We start from the raw sequence: 9022 nt of genomic DNA, 5'->3' as shown, positions 1-9022 counted from the left end.
TATTTTCATATTTGTTCATTTAATTGAACAAATCATTTAATATGAAATTGTGAATCTGAATGAGCCAGCAGGCGAAAGGAAAGCAGAGCTGCCATTCTGCGATATTTTAAGTTATAAAAGTGAAATGTCCACTCACTGTGAACTAGTTAATGCTTTTCTAAAGGAAATTTGAGATGCTCACTGTGTTTCCATCCAAAGTTGCGAATTGAATTTATGCACAAAATGGGAATATTGAATTAGAAAACATGCCCATAAACGACGATGGAAACAAATTCACGTGACTGGGACGCATGATTGGACTGACCAGATCCCGTCGCACAGCATCGGTTCTGAAACTCAGAGCAAAGTCGAAGTGTTTCGGTGTAACTGCCTTCCAGAACCGAGACACGGCTGTGTTCCCAAACAGCAGCATCAAAATATGTGTTTGTCTGTGAGCTGAGACAGAACTGATTTATACAGGCTACAGTGAGTCAAAACAGCTATTCTACATTCTTCTGGAAACAAACTTTTGCTTTATTTTCCTGTTAACTCTGTAAAGCTGATTTGAAACAGCGTATTGTAAAAGACACTATATAAATAAACGACTTGGCTATACATCTGTCTTCTGTATTTATATAACCTAGAGTAATGTTTTTTTTCTCTTGGAGGGAAACGCTGCTTTTTTCACAAAATGTTTTATGCGATATTCCAATTTTGTGCATAAATTAAATTCCCAAGTTTGGATGGAAACTGATATTTTCACCAACAGGAAAAACTGGTGAGAATCTGAATGCATCAGCACAGGAGTTTACCAATCAGTGCAAATCTAAACGCCACAACACACTAGAAAGCTCTTTTCTTTTAATATAATTTGACAGGTTCAGCATAAGACACACATTCACAGAAGACAAACACCACATGAATATGAACAGAAGTACAGCTGTACAAGAGTGTGTACAACAGCAGAGGACAAACTCTACAGGTCATTTACATCACACATTACGTAACCAGCGGCTCCGGGTGCCTCACTCAGGTCCTTGCGCTGATGTCATCAGTGGTGTGTGAGGGCCTGTGGGTTGTAGACGGGCGGCAGGACTCTGCGCGAGTTGGCTTTGACCCACGGGTGCTCGATCACACTCCTGAGCGGCAGACGCATGGAGGGACTGTGGCGGAGCAGCTTCGAGATCAGGTCACGAGCGCCGTCGGACACCACTTTAGGGAACTGCAGATCCACCTGAGAGACACACACACACTTTCATATCGGTGCATCCCTAGTAATAAGAGGCCATGTAGCACTAGTGTTTCTGCACACACAAACACACACACACACACACACACACACACACACACACACACACACACACACACACACACACACACACACACACACACACACACACACACACACACACGTCTCGAACGGAGGGTTTCCCACCAGACACTCGTAGCACAGCACACCGATACACCACAGGTCCACCTTCTCATCATGTGTGTGTCCCTCGATCATCTCCGGCGGCAGGTAGTCCAGCGTGCCACACATGGTGCGGCGTCTGAAACACACACACACACGTTCAGGTGAGTTATGGTGTGTATGACGCATGGCTTCTCTTCATCATCTACATGCTTCCATTAGGTCAGATTATCCGTCATCATGGCTTCAACTTCCACGCAACTTTACACTCCTGACACCCGTCTGTTGCTCATCCCACGGCATGAACCATCATCATCATGTGTGATCCTCCATTACATGATCTCAAAAACATTTCTCTTTGCTTCTCGTTTCTCTGATCCCTGACTTTATAATCTGATTCTTGTCATGTTTATCTGTATTGTTTCTTTGTCTACTGTCAAAAAAAAAGTCCTGAAGCTCAAACAGTAGAGCGATGGCGCTTGCAATGCTAAGGTCATGGGTTCGATTCCCAAGGAAAGCAAGAACTGATAAGAATGTAAATGTGTAGCTTGAAATTGAATGCAATTCGCTTTGGATAAAAGCATCTGCCAAATGAGTAAATCAGGGTAGCTGCACAATTTTTAAAGTCAAATTTAAAGCTTTTTAAGACCTGAAGAAATAAAATGTAATACCGTACATTAGGGGTGCGCAATATTGACAAAAATCGGTCTCGATATTTTCAAAGTTTTTTTGATAATAACAATAATAATATGTTTCTAAACGTATTTAGAGGTATGCATCACATTTTGTGTCAAATTCTAACATTCAAATTAAATTAAATTAGAATAAGACAGTACCACTGTCAAATTAATTAAATTAAAATCCATCCTTGCAGTGGTGACACAGAAGCGGCATCACAACTGGCATTACTATATTTACACTTCATTTACAATTGCACAAATAAAGCTATTCAATATTTAAATATGATATGATTTCTAATTTTAACGTTTTAATTAAAGGGTACTTTAAATATGAAACTAAAACCGCCAGTAGGTGGCGGCAAGTCACTGTCTTAATAAGAGAGTTGTTGGAGTCATTTATTCAACCGATTTGTTCAAACGGCCGATTCATTCAGAAAAACAAGTGATTGTTCATTGAATCGTTAAAATAATTCATTCAAAACGCGGATTTCAGTAAAAAAATAAAATAAAAATATAGCTGCAAGCAGCGATTACGGGCCCAAGCCGGTGGCACCGCCACCCTGGTGCCTTTAGTTACACTAAAGGCACCGGGCTGGCGCTGCCACCGGCTTGGGCCCGTAATCGCTGCTTGCAGCTATATTTATTTATATATATATATATATATATATATATATATATATATATATATATATATATATATATATATATATATATAAAGCCGCCACCCCGTTGCCTTTCGGGTTCCTGTGGACGACGGGCAATAACGTAACCCCGCTTTGACTGTCGAGAAGAAGTCTGCTTTAGAGCTTGCATCAGTGTGGGTTCTGCAAAAGTGCGCATCGAGGGCACATATCAACCACAAAGTATGCGTGAGCACCCTTCTGAAACCTAAAATGAAAAATTAGACACCCTACAGTCTCATGGACTTAACGGACACATGAAATCAGCAGCCATTGTAAGTACACAACACCGAAAATTCATATGAGGTGTTATATATATATATATATAAAGTATATTTATATTACCTTTTTTAAGGGACAATTAAATAAAAAAATAATCACTAAAACGAGAGAATTGTTCTGATTTTATGATACTCAAAATATTCCACAACAAATCTTTTAAATGTATTGATATTCAGAACAGAACAAGAATTTAAAAAATAACTATAAAATATAATTTATTTATTTCGATTTTGTATTTTTATTTAATTACTATTATTTATTTAGAGCAGGTACAGCTAGTGTGCGATGCTTTTGCTATTTCAGAGGAAAAAAACTCATTTTATTTAAAAAATGCTTTTCAATTAAATCAAATGTTCAAGCTTTGTTTTCGTTTTATTATTTTGTTTGTTTTATACTTTGTTCAATTTATATTGTTAATCATTTGACACTAAACAAATGCATAAAGTATCATTTTAACTTTTAAAAAACAATTAACATTTGTTAGTACATTGCCTGTCTTTTGTTAATAGGACAAAACATTGTTATTATATTATATATATATATATATATATATATATATATCGTTTAAAACAGTCTGTCGGTGCCATCTTTTGGACATTCATCATATTGCATTGGTTTTAATTTCTAGTCCTCAAACAGAGCACTAATCTGATTATTTAAGTTATTGATTAAAAAAGAAACATCAAATGCGTTTTTAGTCATAGTATTATTTTATACAGAAATAAATTATTTGTAATTCAGATGAGAATAATTTTAAGGAAAACAAATATATTCATCTGAAAAACAAATATATTGATCTGAAATATAGCACATGTTTTTGTAAAATAAATTCAAGCAATACCCCCCGCCCGAAATGGTGCTAATTGTAAAATTAAACTAAAAAAGCTCACGGCTGCACAGACATTCATAACGGTGCGCGTCCAACGCGAGGAGTGAGCAGAACAGAGCGAACGTTTTTTAGTTAATTTCTACTTTCATAGGAATTAATTCGAGCGCACTGCGGGCGCCACCATAATCATACTTACTTTCACTTTTATATTAGCGATTTAAAAGCCCTCGCTGGTGTCACGCGTTGGTTAACCGGTGGGAAAAATATACAGATATTCAAATATACAGATAGGCCTATATTAAATATATCATCGCGCTCCACCGTCGATTTGATGTGTGTGTGTGTTAAAATAATTTAGTTCAGTTAGAGAGTGGGGCGGGCACTAACCTACAATTAAAACCTGAACGTGTCCACTTAATAAATCGTGAGCTGAACGAGAGTCGCAGCAAAGATCAGCACAAGGAGTCCAATTTCATTAATCATGGGTGAAGAGCTGACTGAAAAGATGATGACGGAATATTGAACACGCAATTCAAGCAATCCCATCCCCGAAATGGCGCTATGTTTAAAATGAAACTAAACGCTCACGGCTGCACGGGCAATAACGCGTTCACGGCGAGGAACTAGCAGAACAGAGTGAATGTGTTTTAGTTCATTCCTACTGGACGTCCAGTATAGGCCTACTTACTTTGGCTTTTAAGTTAGCGATTTAAAAGCCCCCGCTTTAATCACACATCTATTAACCGGTAGGAAAATATTCTCACAGTCACTAATATATTTATAGAGACAATATACAATGGGCCTACCTGATTTTGACCACAAGAGGGCAGTATTGCCCTATGTATGACTTATTTTTTTACTAAATAGCGCATTCTTGCTGTTTTTTAACTTATACATAATTCTTAAATTGAAAAAAAAGAACAAAAAGAACAAAATGGGTTTAGTTCTGATATTTGTGTACTTTTATATAGAAATAAATGGTGTGTAATTACATTTTTAGAAGATATGAGGCTTTTAGTGTTTCTTTTTGGACATTACTTTAATCCCTCGCCATAGCAAAACCGTTTGAGATATTTAATATCCGTTCACAATTTAGCATCTTTAATGTATTTTCATCATGTTGAAAAAGTTTGGTGTGAATAAAATAAACCACCGCTAAAAACTCGGAGTCTAAAATATACCATAAATCACATTCAAACCAAAATATCTGACTTCCTGTTGGTCGGAGCTAATAACTGTAAATTAGAAAGTTGTCCGGATCGAAGAGAAAAATATACGTACCGAGTTTGGTTACTGTAGGTAAAACTAATACCCCATTTTTGACTAAAGGTGGCGCTACTGAGCCCCTTACCACGCCCGTTTCTAAAAACTTCGCACAAGTGTACTAGGCAATAAATGTCAAATGCATGTTGAGTTTCATGCAATTTGAAGCATGTTAAGAGCCTCAAATGCATCCAAAAAGAATATAAAAGTTGAAAGCGTTGCCATGGCGACAGTATTAAAGATTTCAATAATCCTTTCACAGGTCTACATCTGTCGTGTGTTTACATTATACAGATGAAGTTTGAAGCAAATCGGGTAAAAATAAGAGGGTGAATTCAAAGCATTTTGAAAGTGACACACTTCCTGCTGCCAGTTGGTGGCGCTATAACTTTGACTCACAATAGTCACATCCATGTGATCGGCCTCTTACAACAAACACACTGCTGAAGTTTCATCAAGATCAGTTAATGTATGAGGATGTTATAACACACTTCCTGTTTCCAATATTCGCCATAAATTCGTTTCCTCGCCACGGCCAAACCGTTCGAGATATCAAAAATCCCCTCGCAATTTATCATCCTCCATGTCTTGACTTCATGCACACCGAGTTTCGTGGTGATTGGTTGAATCGTCTAGGAGGAGTATTTTAAATTCCATTGAATGCGTTTTTCTAACTACCCCAAATAGCCGACTTCCTGTTGGGCTGGGGTAAAAAGTCAGAGCACGAAGGATATATGAACCGATGAGATCTATAAGTGTACCGAGTTTCATATTATTCCACGCAAGCGTGTTTGATTTATGGACCAAGTTTTCGGACCGCGTTCCAGGGGGCGCTGTCGAGCCCTCCTGCCACGCCCGGGTACCAGCTTCAGTCCGGCTCTAATGGCCGCGGGATCTGACATTTGTGCAAAGTTTCAAGAGTTTTTGAGCACGTTAAGGCCCCCAAAAGTGCCCAAAAGGTAGTAATATAATAATAATAATAAATAATAAATAATAATAAAGAAGAATAATCCGAAGGAAAACAATAGGGCCTTCGCCTTTTCAAGGCTTGGGCCCTAATAAAAATAATCAATCATCGCTGTCTGTTGGACTACGGCTTCATTATCAAATTCTCATCGGCGATAAAGTGAAAATTTACAGTATTGTGACCAAAAAGTAACTCACAATGTTAACTTTATTGTTAATTTAACTGTTGTATAAAACATAGCACATTTGCACAGGATTGTGCACAGGATAACGGCACTCTTGCTCATGTGATATTCTAATATATTTGTTATAAGACAAAACCTCATTTGGGGATATATCTATAGACTATAACTGCACTGACTCATCACGCAGTGAAAGCAAGCATGAGAGACAAACGCGATGTCAGCTCGCACTCGCAGTGCCTCGTACAGTTAAAACAATGATTACAATATCATCATAGTTCATAGACAATGTCGCACACTCCTAAGCACATAAAGAATAAACTTACAATTGAACTGTCATTTACTCGTTCTCTCCTCTCGCGTGCAGGAGACAGACGCAGGCTAATACGCTGCCGTAAATGACGCGAATTGTCACGTGAACAAGCAAATCCACAAAGATAGAATAATAAAAATAATACGTACGCTAATTAGATAGTTTTAATTTGGAAAGCATTTAGATTCGTCTAAGTCAAAGTGTTTTTTATGGCCTTAAATTGAAAAAAAAAAAACTACTTTAAGACCTATTAAGGATCCGCGGGGACCCTGTAAATGTAAATTGGTATCATATTGTAAAACTACCTTGAGTTTGTAGAAACATATTATGGGGTGTGTTACCGTAGCGACGGTGCATGGACGGACCAGCCGAAGTCTGCGATCTTGAGTTCTCCTCTGAAGCCCAGCAGGAGGTTCTCCGGCTTGATGTCTCAGCTGGATCACCTTCTTCTCGTGGCAGTAGTTCAGCGCGTCCGCCAGCTCCTCCATGTACTGGACACACACACACACAAAGCATCTTAAATAACGCGTTTCCCAAACGCATCATAAGCCTGAGGTCATTGGTGGCAATCGTTCTGCAATCAGTGGCCGATCGTCTGGAGTGAGAGATATAATAATATGGGCCATTACATTCTCAATATTTATTACTTAAGCCTCAGATACAGGACATGTTCATTCTCTTTTATAGGCGATGTGTTCATTACCACAGAAAACCACTTGCGCGTCCATGTTGAACATGTAAAAACTAAACTAAACTTTATTTATAGCTATTTTCGCTTTGTTCAGACATTGATATGAACCGCTGTTGTCAAGAATAAGCTTAATTCATAAATCTTCCTCCGTTGCAAGCCAGTGCGTCTATAAACTGTGGGTCGCGGTCTTTGAAACGACACCACATTATTATTAAAGGGGCTATGTGTAGTTTTTCTACTAAAATTAATAAAAAAATTGATTACCTGTGTGTGAAGGGGTTGTAATCTCCCAATAAAATGATGCACTTGGCGGGTTTTGCCATTACCTCTGACAGCAAGTATTCCTATTTCTATGTGAAGTATCCAGGTTGGATTTGCCGCGAAATCCAGTGCCGTGACTGAGACCTACAGACGTGCCCGAGCGTCTCGCCTCGTAACTGACTGCACTCAACAGCGACGACACTGCAACTTTATGACATGGAGTCTGCTAATACTAAGAAACGACCAGCACAACACAGACAATAATAAATAATAAAAAAGCACGCACACTCGCTTGTAAACGTATTGGTTGCAATCTGAAACATCCCCGCTAAACGCCGCTGAAAACTCCACATAGCTCCTTTAAACATTTAAAAAATCTTTTATTTTTACTTGCGATTCATGTGAATGGGTTTCCCCGCAGCCCTACGCTTGATCACTCACGGTGGCGGTGCGCTGGTCATCGAAGCGTCCGCAGCGCTGGAGCTCCTTGTACATCTCGCCGCGCGGCGCGTACTCCAGGATCAGATACACACGCGAGTCGTCGTAGAAGTAGTTGTAGAACTGCATGTTTAGATGTTTGGATGCCTGTACACACACACACACATCAGGATCATCTCACAACCAGTGTAAATTCGCTACAAAATGACAAATTATTCACCAACGGCATTTGCTCACAGACGAAAACTAGACCTAACAAAAATCTATTGACTTTTCTCAACGAATAAAAACTAGAAAATCTATAAAATATTATTTTCTAAGTAATAAAGTGTTCAGCGATACACACCTGAGGTGCGACTGGATCTCGATCTCTCTCCGCAGCTGATGCTCGACTCCCTCCTTCTCCATCTGGGATTTGAACAGGACCTTCAGCGCCACGACGGCCTTCAGCTTACGCTCCCTCGCCAGATACACGTTCCCAAACTTGCCCTTTCCCAGCGGACGCCCGATGTCGAAGTCTTTTAAGGTGAACTTCCTGGAACAGCAGTTATTATTAAACACACTGATGCTCTCCCTCAGTGTTTCGGTCTCCAGTACAAACATCTAAACGCTCTTAAATCAGGACACATTTAACTTACTGGAGAAGCAAAACCTTAATTTCTGATCAAGTGAGTTCATATTCATACAGTAGTTAAAAAAATAAAACTCACTTTGAGCTTGACTTGACTGGAACTCTCCCAGGACCTGAAAGAAGACTAAAGTTATCAGCGATCATGGTTTAAAAAAACAAAACACAAATGCAACCAAAATGTTAGTATGTCTGTTAGAATAATAATAAACAACTGCACTAAACCGTTTTTAAAGGTGCACTTGGTAACATTTTCAACTTAATAAATCCGTTTAGAAATCATTTGGATGGTTAAATAATCTGTTCTGGTGAGAATGGTTACTTTCCCCGCTCCCCCCAGCGTTCCCAGGCGGAAAACCAGCCTTGCAACATTGGGACTAACGTCCCGGTAAGTTGAAAATAGGAAGTCTCGTGAGAAG

General features: G+C 38.9%; 1 pseudogene across 1 annotated transcript; it reads right to left on the bottom strand.

Annotated features, from left to right (window-relative positions):
• Positions 1 to 1030: 1030 nt before the first annotated feature.
• LOC307008336 (aurora kinase B-like) lies at positions 1031 to 8578 on the bottom strand (annotated as a pseudogene). Its single transcript has 5 exons — positions 8322 to 8578; positions 7979 to 8122; positions 6927 to 7076; positions 1388 to 1529; positions 1031 to 1213 (listed from the first exon to the last, which is right to left on the bottom strand). The product of its transcript is annotated as an aurora kinase B-like (transcript).
• Between the last annotated feature and the right edge of the window lie 444 nt (positions 8579 to 9022).

This window comes from Phoxinus phoxinus, assembly GCF_949152265.1.
Source record: "Phoxinus phoxinus genome assembly, chromosome: 12".
NCBI classification, from domain to species: domain Eukaryota; kingdom Metazoa; phylum Chordata; class Actinopteri; order Cypriniformes; family Leuciscidae; genus Phoxinus; species Phoxinus phoxinus.
Note: the sequence above shows the minus strand (reverse complement) of the source record. Positions and strands in the feature narration are given on the sequence as shown.